Here is a 15,045-nt window from a genome sequence, read left to right as displayed (position 1 = left end):
GTGTACTGTTGAGTTGGCGAAGGACATGCAGTACGACGTCGTATTCCCTGCACTTCAACCCCACAACTACGAAAAGTACTCAAGTCGGGAAAAATGTGCAGGACTTGGGTGAGAGGAAGCATAAAAAAAAAATGATGTTTACATTTGTACAATCGGAATATTTCATTAAAGTCACACATTGTTGCCGATTGCTTGGGGCGGTGGAGCCTCTCTCAGCTACAATCGGGCGGAAGGCGGGCGTACACCCTGGACAAGTCGCCACCTCGTTTCCTGTTGTTTTTTTTTCTGTTTTGTTCAAGTAAAGTGTCTTTGAGCACTTGGAAAAGGGCTATATAAATGTTTTATAAATGAGCATTTAAGTCTCATCTTAAAACTCATCTGTATACTCTAGCCTTTAAATAGACCTCCTTTTTAGACCAGTTGATCTGCCGCTTCTTTTCTTTCTCCTATGTCCCCCCCTCCCTTGTGGAGGGGGTCCGGTCCGATGACCATGGATGAAGTACTGACTGTCCAGAGTCGAGACCCAGGATGGACCGCTCGCCTGTATCGGTTGGGGACATCTCTACGCTGCTGATCCGCTTGAGATGGTTTCCTGTGGACGGGACTCTCGCTGCTGTGTTGGAGCCACTATGGATTGAACTTTCACAGTATCATGTTAGACCCTCTCGACATCCATTGCTTTCGGTCCCCTAGAGGGGGGGGGGGTTGCCCACATCTGAGGTCCTCTCCAAGGTTTCTCATAGTCAGCATTGTCACTGGCGTCCCACTGGATGTGAATTCTCCCTGCCCACTGGGTGTGAGTTTTCCTTGCCCTTTTGTGGGTTCTTCCGAGGATGTTGTAGTCGTAATGATTTGTGCAGTCCTTTGAGACATTTGTGATTTGGGGCTATATAAATAAACATTGATTGATTGATTGATTGATGTACCATTATTATTAGGGATGTCCCGATCCGATATTGATATCGGAAATCAGTGCGATCCATCCATTTTCTACCGCTTATTCCCTTTCGGGGTCGCGGGGGGCGCTGGCGCCTATCTCAGCTACAATCAGGCGGAAGGCAGGGTACACCCTGGACAAGTCGCCACCTCATCGCAGGGCCAACACAGATAGACAGACAACATTCACACACTAGGGCCAATTTAGTGTTGCCAATCAACCTATCCCCAGGTGCATGTCTTTGGAAGTGGGAGGGAGCCGGAGTACCCGGAGGGAACCCACGCATTCACGGGGAGAACATGCAAACTCCACACAGAAAGATCCCGAGCCTGGATTTGAACCCAGGACTGCTGGAACTTCGTATTGTGAGGCAGACGCACTAACCCCTCTGCCACCGTGAAGTGAATATCGGATTTTATCGGACTGAATCTAAAAAGTCCGAGTCCATGGTTCTCGACCGGAAAAGGGTGGAATGCCATCTCCGGGTTGGGGAGGAGACCCTGCCCCAAGTGGAGGAGTTCAAGTACCTAGGAGTCTTGTTCACGAGTGAGGGAAGAGTGGATCGTGAGTCCGACAGGCGGATCGGTGCGGCGTCTTCAGTAATGTGGACGTTGTACCGATCCGTTGAGGTGAAGAAGGAGCTGAGCCGGAAGGCAAAGCTCTCAATTTACCGGTCGATCTACGTTCCCAACCTCACCTATGGTCATGACCTTTGGGTCATGACCGAAAGGATAAGATCACGGGTACAAGCGGCCGAAATGAGTTTCCTCCGCCGTGTGGCGGGTCTCTCCCTTAGAGATAGGGTGAGAAGCTCTGCCATCCGGGAGGAACTCAAAGTAAAGCCGCTGCTCCTCCACATCGAGAGGAGCCAGATGAGGCGGTTCGGGCATCTGGTCAGGATGCCACCCGAACGCCTCACTAGGGAGGTGTTTAGGGCACATCCAACCGGTAGGAGGCCACGGGGAAGACCCAGGACACGTTGGGAAGACTATGTCTCCCGGCTGGCCTGGGAACGCCTCGGGATCCCCCGGGAAGAGTTAGACGAAGTGGCTGGGGAGAGGGAAGTCTGGGTTTCCCTGCTTAGGCTGTTGCCCCCGCGACCCGACCTCGGATAAGCGGAAGAAGAAAGATGGATGAATCTAAAAACTCCGATATAAGCGCTCCGATATACAGTTGGGCAAAAAAGTATTTAGTCAGCCAGCGATTGTGCAAGTTCTCCCACTTAAAATGATGACAGAGGTCTGTAATTTTCATCATAGGTACACTTCAACTGTTAGAGACAGAATGTGAAAAAAGAATCCAGGAATTTACATTGTAGGAATTTTAAATAATTTATTCGTAAATTATGGTGGAAAATAAGTATTTGGTCAACCATTCAAAGCTCTCACTGATGGAAGGAGGTTTTGGCTCAAAATCTCACGATACATGGCCCCATTCATTCTTTCCTTAACACGGATCAATCGTCCTGTCCCCTTAGCAGAAAAACAACCCCAAAGCATGATGATTCCACCCCCATGCTTCACAGTAGGTATGGTGTTCTTGGGATGCAACTCAGTATTCTTCTTCCTTCAAACACGACGAGTTGAGTTTATACCAAAAAGTTCTATTTTGGTTTCATCTGACCACAATCCTCTGCTGTATCATCCATGTATCCATTTTGGTATAAACTCAACTCGTCGTGTTTGGAAGAAGAATAATACCGAGTTGCATCCCCAGAACACCATACCTACTGTGAAGCATGAGGGCGGGAACATCATGCTTTGGGGCTGTTTTTCCGCTAAGGGGACAGGACGATTGATCCGTGTTAAGGAAAGAATGAATGGGGCCATGTATCGGGAGATTTTGAGCCAAAACCTCCTTCCATCAGTGAGAGCTTTGAATGGTTGACCAAATACTTATTTTCCACCATAATTTACAAATAAATTCTTTAAAATTCCTACAATGTGAATTCCTGGATTTTTTTTTTTCCACATTCACGTTGCCGTCTGCTTGGCTCATCACACAACATGGTAGCAAAATGGATGGATGGATAAATGAGGCCTTTATTGTTATTTTAATAAATCGAGGAAAATGCATGTTAAATTCGTACACTAATGATCATCAGGAAAAGTCGAGACCGATATAAGATAAATCCCTTTTTCATCGGCAGCCTGCAGCGGTTCCAAGGAAGGACGTGGGTAATGATGGCGACAAAGAAAAGGCCTTCGTCTTTTGAGTGTCTGATGTGCTCGTTAGCAAGCAAACAAAGAGATCAGAAAGAAAAGAAAAAAAAACCCTTGAAAATTAGTCGCCCGGAGCAGGAGGTGGCAGAAAGCTGAGGGACTCTTGTCCTTGAGAGAATAAACACAATGACAAGATCTGAGGAAGCCATACTGCTCTGGTAAACAGGAGATTGAAGAAAGAAAAACATGCCTCTCCTTCAGCTTGTCCTATACGAGTGAGGAAGCTGTGATGCTACCAGATGAAAGTTGAAGCTGAGGTAAAGAATTCTACAATGTTTTGCACAGTTTTTCTTGTTGCGTTGAAACCATTTTCTTGTTTTTGTTTCGAGGGCCGCTAATGCTGACAAGGGTGACACAGCTGGTCCGATTTCGGGAGGTGGGGGGCGTGGTCGGGGGAGGGGCGGAAGCATGGTTTGGGGGCGTGGTTAAGAGGAGAGTATATTTACAGAGTATATTTATATATATATATACATATGTCACCGATTCTGTTCATAACTTTTATGGACAGAATTTCTAGGCGCAGTCAAGGTGTTGAGGGGATCCGGTTTGGTGGCCGCAGGATTAGGTCTCTGCTTTTTGCAGATGATGTGGTCCTGATGGCTTCATCTGACCGGGATCTTCAGCTCTCACTGGATCGGTTCGCAGCCGAGTGTGAAGCGACCGGAATGAGAATCAGCACCTCCAAGTCCGAGTCCATGGTTCTCGCCCGGAAAAGGGTGGAATGCCATCTCCGGGTTGGGGAGGAGACCCTGCCCCAAGTGGAGGAGTTCATGTACCTAGGAGTCTTGTTCACGAGTGGGGGAAGAGTGGATCGTGAGATCGACAGGCGGATCGGTGCGGCGTCTTCAGTAATGCGGACGTTGTACCGATCCATTGTGGTGAAGAAGGAGCTGAGCCGGAAGGCAAAGCTCTCAATTTACCGGTCGATCTACGTTCCCATCCTCACCTATGGTCATGAGCTTTGGGTCATGACCGAAAGGATAAGATCACGGGTACAAGCGGCCGAAATGAGTTTCCCTCTCCCTTAGAGATAGGGTGAGAAGCTCTGCCATCCGGGAGGAACTCAAAGTAAAGCCGCTGCTCCTCCACATCGAGAGGAGCCAGATGAGGTGGTTCGGGCATCTGGTCAGGATGCCACCCGAACGCCTCCCTAGGGAGGTGTTTAGGGCACGTCCAACCGGTAGGAGGCCACAGGGAAGACCCAGGACACGTTGGGAAGACTATGTCTCCCGGCTGGCCTGGGAACGCCTCAGGATCCCCCGGGAAGAGCTAGACGAAGTGACTGGGGGAGAGGGAAGTCTGGGTTTCCCTGCTTAGGCTGTTGCCCCCGCGACCCGACCTCGGATAAGCGGAAGATGATGGATGGAGGGATGGATGGATATACATATGTATGAAATACTTAACTTTCAGTGAATTATAGCTATATATGTTTATTTTATTATATATATATATATATATATATATATATATATATATATATATATATATATATATATATATATATATATAAATTAAATAAATTGTTGAATTTCAGACGGCACCTATCAAATACACAGTAATAAAAACACAGTTGTTGTACTAACTGTACTGTGCTTGCTGGTTACTAAAAAAAAACAACAACACTTACCTTTCTCTATTTCAGTAGCGTCACTTCCGAGTTTCCAGGAGATGGCGCCAGTATGTGCTTTGCCCTGCTGTCTCTCGCTGTCAGCTCTGTTCGTTTTTGTGTTGTTTTGCGTCTATTTTCGTCTCTGCTTCTGAAGTGAAGTGAAGTGAATTATATTTATACAGCGCTTTTCTCTAGTGACTCAAAAGCTTTACATAGTGAAACCCAATATATATGTTACATTTAAACCAGTGTGGGGGGCACTGGGAGCAGGTGGGTAAAGTGTCTTGCTCAAGGACACAACAGCAATGACTAGGATGGCGGAAGCGGGAATCGAACCTGCAACCCTCAAGTTGCTGGCACGGCCACTCTACCAACCGAGCTATACCGCCAAACACTGTTGAATCCTTGCCCCTTTCCCACTGATATGATCAACTTCGACGTTGGTTTTTTGACGTCCCAGTCAGCTTTTTCACCTGGCCGGATTCCTGCCTTCCTTTCCCACCTCGTGGCTCCTCTCCCCCGCCACCTGCGGGCTGTGTGTCGGGCCCCACCTGGATTAGCTGCGCCCTTGGACGTGCTGGCCCCCGCCAGGTTCGGTCTTGTGAACGCAAGATCTTTGACAAACGAAACGTTTATCCTGAAGGATTTCTTCACTTCCCGCGGACTTGACTTCCTCTGTGTGATGGAAACATGGCTGAGAGCCTGTGAGTACGCCCCTCTTAATGAATTTCCTACTTTATTTCTCCGTTGTCACCTTTGGCAGCATCTTCTCCCCGTCATCTTTGTTGTAGCGGTGTAGCGTGCAAGGACAGAAGTAAGAGTAGTGTCAAAAGATGGATCTAACTGTTTTAATGACATTCATATCGTCGCGTCCATTGTGTCCTTGAACAAGACACCTCACCCTTGCTCCTGATGGGTTCTGGTTAGCGCCTTGCATGGCAGCTCCCTCCATCAGTGTGTGAATGTGTGTGAATGGGTAAATGTGGAAATAGTGTCAAAGCGCTTTGAGAACCTTGAAGATAGAAAAGCGCAATACAAGTACAACCCATTTAAATCCATATCCGTAAACAACAACAACGGAAATGTGTCCCGTGAAAAAAATGTCCGACCGGAACTCTAATAACTAAAGTTCATTGGGTGAATAATGTAAACTCACTATACCAGTATGTTTTAGTTTTTTTATGGCGAGTTTACTGACAGATATAAGTAAGAACTTTACACAACTTTATATTAAAAATGGCAACAGTGGAGGATTAATGTCACATAACAAAAAGATAGAGGGAAGAAAAAGCTTATCGACTCGCGGACATGTGCAATTTTTCAGGACTTCTACGGATCCCAAATACAGATCAACAGGTACCAGAAGATAGATAGATAGTATTTTATTGATTCCTTTAGGAGAGTTACTTCAGGAAAATAGAAAGGCAGGTAAGGAGGTAAGAATAGTTGCTTTTGCTTAGTATTGCGAAACAAAACACCAGATAACATGTTTACCTTATACACACACCACAATTATACTCGTATGTTGAAGCACATCAAGCGACGCCGCTTCAGAGCTTACCAAAGTTGTACTAAAAAATGTTGATACATTTTTGAGTGTGTAATGTTCTATATTTTCAATGGAACATTTAAAATGTTGACGTTGTTTACTTGAGATATATTGCAATCATAGTGCGGTCTACACATACTGTATCTCTTATGTGTGACTGCCATCTACTGGTCACACTTATCATTACACCATCGACCAAATAAAACAGCTTCGATGTGAGTAAGCTCAACCAGAATTATTCCTTAGGTGCACTAAAACCGCATCCTTTCGAAAACATTTTGAGTAGAGCAATTTATTTTATTTTTTTTACGTGTTTTTTTATTAGGGTCCGCCCTGCCTATGGCAAAGGACTCCACAGTCCTTTGCCATAGGCAAGGACCCTATTGAATCTGGTGTGTTTTATTATTCTTTCTTATTATTATTCTTTATTCCGCACCTACGCGCTGCAACTTGACCCCCTTAACATAATTCAAAACTCACCAAATTTGACACACACATCGGTATGGTCCGGCAGACGAACTTATTAAGCAACCAAACCCCAAAAACCAAAATTGCGCGTTAGCGCCCCCTATGAAAAAAAAACAGACTGCCTATAACTTCCGTTAGGAAAGTCGTAGAGACATGAAACAAAATCCTCTATGTAGAACTGACTAAGACCTAGGTTCCCCATTAGAAACTCCTATACCTACAATCAACAGAAATTTTGCAAAACCCTTTCAAAGCAAAATTTTCGCAAAAAAACGTTATTTTTGCCTCTTTGAGCTGTAATTTGACCCCCTTAAAATGCTTCAAAACTCACCAAACTTGGCAGACACATCAGGACTGGCAGAAATTGCGATCTAATGAAAAAAATAAAAAATAAAACTCAAAATTGCGCTCTAGAAAATGTTTTGAATAAAACACAGAAAAAACTGCTTCCAGGGAGAAAACACAGACAAAACTGCTTGTAACTTCCGGTAGGAATGCCGGAAAGACATGAAACAAAAACTTCTATGTAGGTCTCACTTAGACCTACATTTCGATAATTGACATCCTTCGGCGAAAATAAACAGGAACTTCAAAATTGCCCCTTCAAAATAAAAGTTTTGTAAACAACCGTCACCTTTTTTCAAAAGTTATCTCCTCTGAGCTCGTTTGTCGTTTCAGCTTCAAACTCGCACAGGAGAGAGTTTGAACCCTTCTGATCAAAAGTATAGATCAAAGTTTTGATAAGTTCTCAGGTTTTGATTTTACGCACCTTCAAAAAACCCCTGCGCAAATTTTCCTAAAAAATGACGTTTTTGCCTCTTTGAGCTGTAATTTGACCCACTTAAAATGCTTCAATAGGACGGCGTGGCGCAGTGGGATAGTGGCCGTGCGCAACCCGAGGGTCACTGGTTCAAATCCCACCTAGAACCAACCTCGTCACGTCCGTTGTGAATTATATTTATTGTGTCCTGAGCAAGACACTTCACCCTTGCTCCTGATGGGTGCTGGTTGGCGCCTTGCATGGCAGCTCCCTCCATCAGTGTGTGAATGTGTGTGTGAATGGGTAAATGTGGAAGTAGTGTCAAAGCGCTTTGAGTACCTTGAAGGTAGAAAAGCGCTATACAAGTACAACCCCATTTCAAAGTGCAAGTTAAAGCTCTGTTATGCAGACCGAAAGCCATTCATCAACAACATCCAGAATTGCCGATCTGTAATTTCACCCCCTTAACATGCTTCAAAACTCACCAAATTTTACACACATATCAGGACTGGCAAAAACTGCCATCTAATAAAAAAACAAACCCCAAAAATCAAAATTGCGCTTAGCGCCCCCTAGGAAAAAAAACAGACAAAAGTGCATGTAACTTCTGTTAGAAATGTCGTAGAGACATGGAATAAAAAACTTCTATGTAGGTCTGACTAAGATCGGGACTCGGGACACGGCGGCAACAGCCAAAGGCGGACCCGACCAACGCTGCCTGCAGCTTTAATTTTTTATTGTTTTTATAAGGCGTGCTGTTGAGTTTTGAGAAAAAAAAAAAGATTTTAAGTGCGCCTTATAGTCCCTAAAATACGGTACATATAAATGACAAACATTTATTTTTATTGAAGACTTGTGAGGGAAGGCAGCAGAAAGCTAAGGGAGGAGCCCCAAACTATGTTTACACCGCAGGCCATTTTGGGCCAAATCTTAGTTGTTGTTTTTTTTAAATGTGTTTTTTTTTTCAGCTGACTGTTTACACTGCAGGTAAAATGTGTTTTTTATCAGACTCCAGTGTAAACGTACACGGGCCCCGATGTGGGCCCCAATTTGGCATGCACACTTTGATACATTGAAAACAAAGGAAGTTGACGAGGAAGAAGTTGCTACTCTTAAAATATAAAATAAAAGTCGCAACACCTTAAAAACATTTTTTTATGTAAAAAAAAATTAAAGTAACATAATAGATAGATAGATATATAGATAGTTCTTTATTTATTCCTTCAGGAAAATTAAAATTAATATATGAATGGATGTATAAAGTGTCATATATTTGGGATGGTTGTAATCTTTTAATGGCTGTCAACAAGAGGACACGTGGACATCAGCATGGATCTACGGGAGCTTTATTTTTCAACTCACAATTAAGCAAATGCCCCACAGCGTCAAGAAGTAGCGATTGTTGAAGGACCCGATCCCTTAACAATCGCTACTTCTTCGGAATCAAAATATGTATTTAAATTAGGGGTGGGCAAATTAATGCGTTAATTACGAGTTAACTCATCAATCTATTAACGCCGACAATTATTTTATTGCGCATTTGCGTATGTCAGTGGTTCCCAAAGTGGGCGGTACCGGGGGCGGAGGAAGAAGGGGGCGGTAGGGGGGCGGCAGTCCGAAGTCGAAGTCAGAAGTTCGAACGTTTGTTTGACGATTTGTACACAACACGTGCAGCAGGACGAGTCAGTGGACAACGCATCAGGGTCCGGTTACCACACGCCGCTCTGGCCCAGTCAGATCCGACGGCATAGACTACAAAAGCAAAAGCTCAGGTTTGTAATTTCAAGCGTGTAATGTTCAGAATTTTATCTTACGCCGGATTGTAGTCAGTTGGAGGCGTGTCTTAATGAAATTAAACAATGGATGTCCGCTAACTTTTTGCAACTCAACGCCAAAAAAACGGAAATGCTGATTATCGGTCCTGCTAGACACCGAACTCTATTTAATAATACAACTCTAACATTTGACAACCAAACAATTAAACAAGGCGACACGGTAAAGAATCTGGGTGTTATCTTTGACCCAACTCTCTCCTTTGAGGCACACATTAAAAGCGTTACTAAAACGGCCTTCTTTCATCTCCGTAATATCGCTAAAATTCGCTCCATTCTGTCCACTAAAGACGCTGAGATCATTATCCATGCGTTTGTTACGTCTTGCCTCGACTACTGTAACGTATTATTTTCGGGTCTCCCAATGTCTAGCATTAAAAGATTACAGTTGGTACAAAATGCGGCTGCTAGACTTTTGACAAGAACAAGAAAGTTTGATCACATTACACCTGTACTGGCTCACCTGCACTGGCTTCCTGTGCACTTAAGATGTGACTTTAAGGTTTTACTACTTACGTATAAAATACTACACGGTCTAGCTCCATCCTATCTTGCCCATTGTATTGTACCATATGTCCCGGCAAGAAATCTGCGTTCAAAGGACTCCGGCTTGTTAGTGATTCCCAAAGCCCAAAAAAAGTCTGCGGGCTATAGAGCGTTTTCCGTTCGGGCTCCAGTACTCTGGAATGCCCTCCCGGTAACAGTTCGAGATGCCACCTCAGTAGAAGCATTTAAGTCTCACCTTAAAACTCATTTGTATACTCTAGCCTTTAAATAGACTCCCTTTTTAGACCAGTTGATCTGCCGTTTCTTTTCTTTTTCTTCTATGTCCCACTCTCCCTTGTGGAGGGGGTCCGGTCCGATCCGGTGGCCGTGTACTGCTTGCCTGTGTATCGGCTGGGGACATCTCTGCGATGCTGATCCGCCTCCGCTTGGGATGGTTTCCTGCTGGCTCCGCTGTGAACGGGACTCTCGCTGCTGTGTTGGATCCATTGTGGATTGAACTTTCACAGTATCATGTTAGACCCGCTCGACATCCATTGCTTTCCTCCTCTCCAAGGTTCTCATAGTCATCATTGTCACCGACGTCCCACTGGGTGTGAGTTTTCCTTGCCCTTATGTGGGCCTACCGAGGATGTCGTGGTGGTTTGTGCAGCCCTTTGAGACACTAGTGATTTAGGGCTATATAAGTAAACATTGATTGATTGATTGATTGATTGATCTTATAATAAAAACCGCATTCTGGCAGTCAACATCATCTTGAGTTCAAGTCAACATGAAATTGGGGACTCGCCAGAACGCGCCGTGTTGTGTTGTGTTGAGCTGGTTAGGGTGGTGCATTCACTGATATATATTGTTACGAATGTATATAACTTTTTACCTGTGTGTGCATGTGTGTGTGTGTGTGTGTGTGTGTGTGTCATTGTGTGGGTGGCGAGGGTGGCGTGCCTTAGATCACGTCCGCCACCATTTTCTGTGAGTAAATGGAAGAAAATGAATACGTGAGAGGGTAAATTGCTTTTCATACCTTCAATGTTGTCATTTTTTGTCTTTAAGTAGGCCTATTTATGAAATGCGATAAAATGCATCAAGATTTTTGGTTACAAAAAAAAATCTCTGCTGTGGAACAAGGTCAAGATGTACTTTATTGCCTCCCCAACATCATATTTAGTAGAACGGGGCTTCAGTGCAGTCGCCTTGCTTCTTTCCAAGCAAAGAAACCGACTGAAAATTACCGACCGCGGGGATCTACGACTTCTTCTTAGTGAGTTCCAGCCTGATGTTGAGAAGCTTATGTCCCTGCACCAAGCACATCCATCCCATTAATATTAAGTGTGAGACAATGAAGGTTACTGGTGGAATGCTTATTTACCATTCTATGTTGCTGAAACAGTTAAAACTGCTAAAAAAATAAATTGGTTTACTAAATTGGGGGAGGGGGGGGCTAGGAACTCACTGGGGAGCCAAGGGGGCGCCAGCCTGCAAAAGTTTGGGAACCATTGGCGTATGTTGTTTACATGCTTTTATTTTGTTAACGCCTTTTCTTAACAAGATGGCATCGCCCGGCGTGGAGGGGCTCTTGGTAAAGATGGAACATTTGGCAAAAATACCGGACAATTCTGCAAATGTCATGGCTGGCTTACAGCGTGGTCACTCCGGGATCACTTACGACCGCCAGACAATTCTGGATGTGGATAGATCGGGCCGTTTTGGACTGAATGACGCGTGCTTGCTAGACCGGCTAGCTAGCATGGGAATACTTTGCCGGCTACATCCAGCGGCCTGTGAAGCAGCGGAGTATATGTGTTGTCTGTCTATTTATGAATAATGCAGACCAGGAGTGTTGGCTGAGTTCTTAACGTTTGCTTTCAGAGCGTGCATATCACAACATACAAGATGCCGTCATGGCGACACAACCTATACCGGGCTACCGCGCATGCTCGTCACTCCTGTTGCATGCTGGGTAGGGTAGTTCTTTTTTTCCCTGGCTCATAACATCACAATATAGTACCATGTATATGCGTTCAGTTTATCAAAGCACCAAGCAAACAATCGGAAAATTTCCATCATATCAATTCCTAGATATGGTCATAATTATTTTAAGTGCACTACACAGAATAAACACAACATTATTAATATTGCTACTACGGATAACTTGATCAAAAATTCCCTATAACAGCCCACTACCTATAATATAGTTTTTTTTAAACATAAGATCCCTGATAAAAAAAATGTTTCTGCTGTTACCTCAGAAATTGCCTGTTCAGATGTTATGATTGTGGCTCAGAGATTTGTATGTAGATTATATTTATTTTCCATAACAAACAGGATAACTTAAATACCCTGGCAGTGGCAATAAGCTTAAATGTTTGTATTTACATTTTTGGAGTTGATTTTCATAAAATATGCTATTTAACTGCTACTGTTTAACAAGGACTGATTTAAATTGTGTTTGCACAACAAATGTTTTGGCGCTTTTGTTCATGTGGGAGAATATTCCAATAAAGGTGCACTACACACTACTTTTGAATTCATTATTGGGCTTTGCGTATACAATGCAGTTAATCGCAATTAATCAGAGAAAAAGTGCGATTAACTTTGATTAAAATTTTTAATCGTTGCCCAGTCCTAATTTAAATACTACATACAGCAGGGGTCACCAACCTTTTTGAAACCAAGAGCTACTTCTTGGGTACTGATTAATGCGAAGGGCTACCAGTTTGATACAAACTTAAATAAATTGCCAGAAATAGCCAATTTGCTCAATTTACCTTTAATAAATAAATATATGTGTATAAAAAAATGGGTATTTCTGTCTGTAATTCCATCGTACATTTTTTTTCCTTTTACGGAAGGTTTTTTGTAGGGAATAAATGATGAAAAAAACACTTACCGTATTTTTCGGACTATAAGTCGCGCTTTTTTTTGTAGTTTGGCCGGGGGTGAGACTTGGCCAAACTATTAAAAAAAAATAAAAATAAAAAAAAACATTTTTTTTTGTATTTTTTATTTTTTGGTTTGGCCGGGTCTCACCCCCCGCTGGACTGTGGAGAAGACTGCGACTTATAGTCCGAAAAATATGGTAATTAAACTTTTTAAAAGAGAAGAAAACACAAAAAAAATTTAAATAACATTTGAAAACATAGTTTATCTTCAATTTCGACTCTTTAAAATTCAAAATTCAACCGGAAAAATGAAGAGAAAAACTAGCTAATTTTAATCTTTTTGAAAAAAAAAAAATAATAATAATTTATGGAACATTATTAGTATTTTTTCCTGATTAAGATTAATTTTAGAATTTTGATGACATGTTTTAAATAGGTTAAAATCCAATCTGCACTTTGTTAGAATATATAACACATTGGACCAAGCTATATTTCTAACAAAGACAAATCATTATTTCTTCTAGATTTTCCCGAACAAAAATATTGAATGAAATTCAAAATACTTTGAAACAAGATTTAAATTTGATTCTACAGATTTTCTGGATTTGCCAGAATTTTTTTTTTTCGAATTTTAATCATAAAAAGTTTGACGAAATATTTCACAAATATTCTTCGTTGAAAAAACAAAAGCTAAAATTAATAATTAAATTACCGGTAAAATGTATTTATTATTCTTTACAATAATTAAAAAAAAAATACTTGAACATTGATTTAAATTGTCAGGAAAGAAGAGGAAGGAATTTAAAAGGTTAACAGGTATATGTGTTTAAAAATCCTAAAATCATGTTTACGGTTGTATTTTTTCTCTAAAATTGTCTTTCTGAAAGTTATAAGAAGCAGAGTAAAAAAATAAATGCATTTATTTAAACCAGTGAAGACCAAGTCTTTAAAATATTTTCTTGCATTTTCAAATTCTATTTGAGTTTTGTCTCTTAGAATTAAAAATGTCGAGAAAATAGAGGGGCTTCGCGGTGGGAGAGGGGTTAGTGCGTCTGCCTCATAATACGAAGGTCCTGCAGTCCTGGGTTCAAATCCAGGCTCGGGATCTTTCTGTGTGGAGTTTGCATGTTCTCCCCGTGAAAGCGTGGGTTCCCTCCGGGTACTCCGGCTTCCTCCCACTTCCAAAAACATGCACCTGGGGATAGGTTGATTGGCAACACTAAATTGGCCCTAGTGTGTGAATGTTGTCTGTCTATCTGTGTTGGCCCTGCGATGAGGTGGCGACTTGTCCAGGGTGTACCCCGCTTTCCGCCCGATTGTAGCTGAGATAGGCGCCAGCGCCCCCCGCGACCCCGAAAGGGAATAAGCGATAGAAAATGGATGGATGGATGGAAACTGCTGTTCTAAATGTGTCCACTTGATGTCGCAATAGCAATTCTGTTGGGCAAGCTAATAGTTTAATACCGGGGTGAGCATTTATACAAAAGCAAGAGGTACAGGCGACTCCTCCTCCACCCAAAGTAGAACAAACAGGAGTACATTAAAACCCCACTTAAAATAAAAAAAATGAATGTCATGACAGGTTTGGACTTTGTTTGTTTTCTGTACTAATTGGTATTGTTTCCTTTCCAGTGCTCTTATTTTCAGTGGTACTTCCTGTGTGCCTCAGTACTTTGCCACACCTGTCCCTGATTGGCAATCTGAGAACACCTGTTCCAGGTTGCCAATCAGACTTCTTTAAGAACCAGCCTGCCCTGCACACAATTGTTTCCTGTTTTCAATTGCACTTCCTTTTGACATCAAAGGTTACCTGCCTGCCATCTCTGCATCTTGGGGTCCAAGACCAACAGAACCCAACACTACAAATTGAGTTTGAGTTTATTTGGAACATGCAAGCATACAACAAAATACATCACAATTTCCAGTGTCTCTTTTCAACATGTTCGAAAAGGAGTAGGAAGAAGCAGAGCTTATTAAATCTTACCCCTTTTCTTGTACATAACAGTTCCATCCATCCATTTTCTACCGCTTATTCCCTTTTGGGGTGGCGGGGGGCGCTGGCGCCTATCTCAGCTACAATCGGGCGGAAGGCGGGGTACACCCTGGACAAGTCGCCACCTCATCGCAGTACATAACAGTTGCTAAAACTTAAGTTCACTTCCTGTTCTCAGTGTCCTCACGATATACTCCATAAGCATCACAACAAAAATAAATAATTGTTGAAGTAGGTTTTATTCCATACGGTGAGATAAGTACGATTATTTTGAGAATGAAGTGAATTA

Source organism: Nerophis ophidion, linkage group LG11 (genome assembly GCF_033978795.1).
Source record: "Nerophis ophidion isolate RoL-2023_Sa linkage group LG11, RoL_Noph_v1.0, whole genome shotgun sequence".
NCBI classification, from domain to species: Eukaryota; Metazoa; Chordata; class Actinopteri; order Syngnathiformes; family Syngnathidae; genus Nerophis; species Nerophis ophidion.
This window is presented reverse-complemented; position numbering follows the sequence as displayed.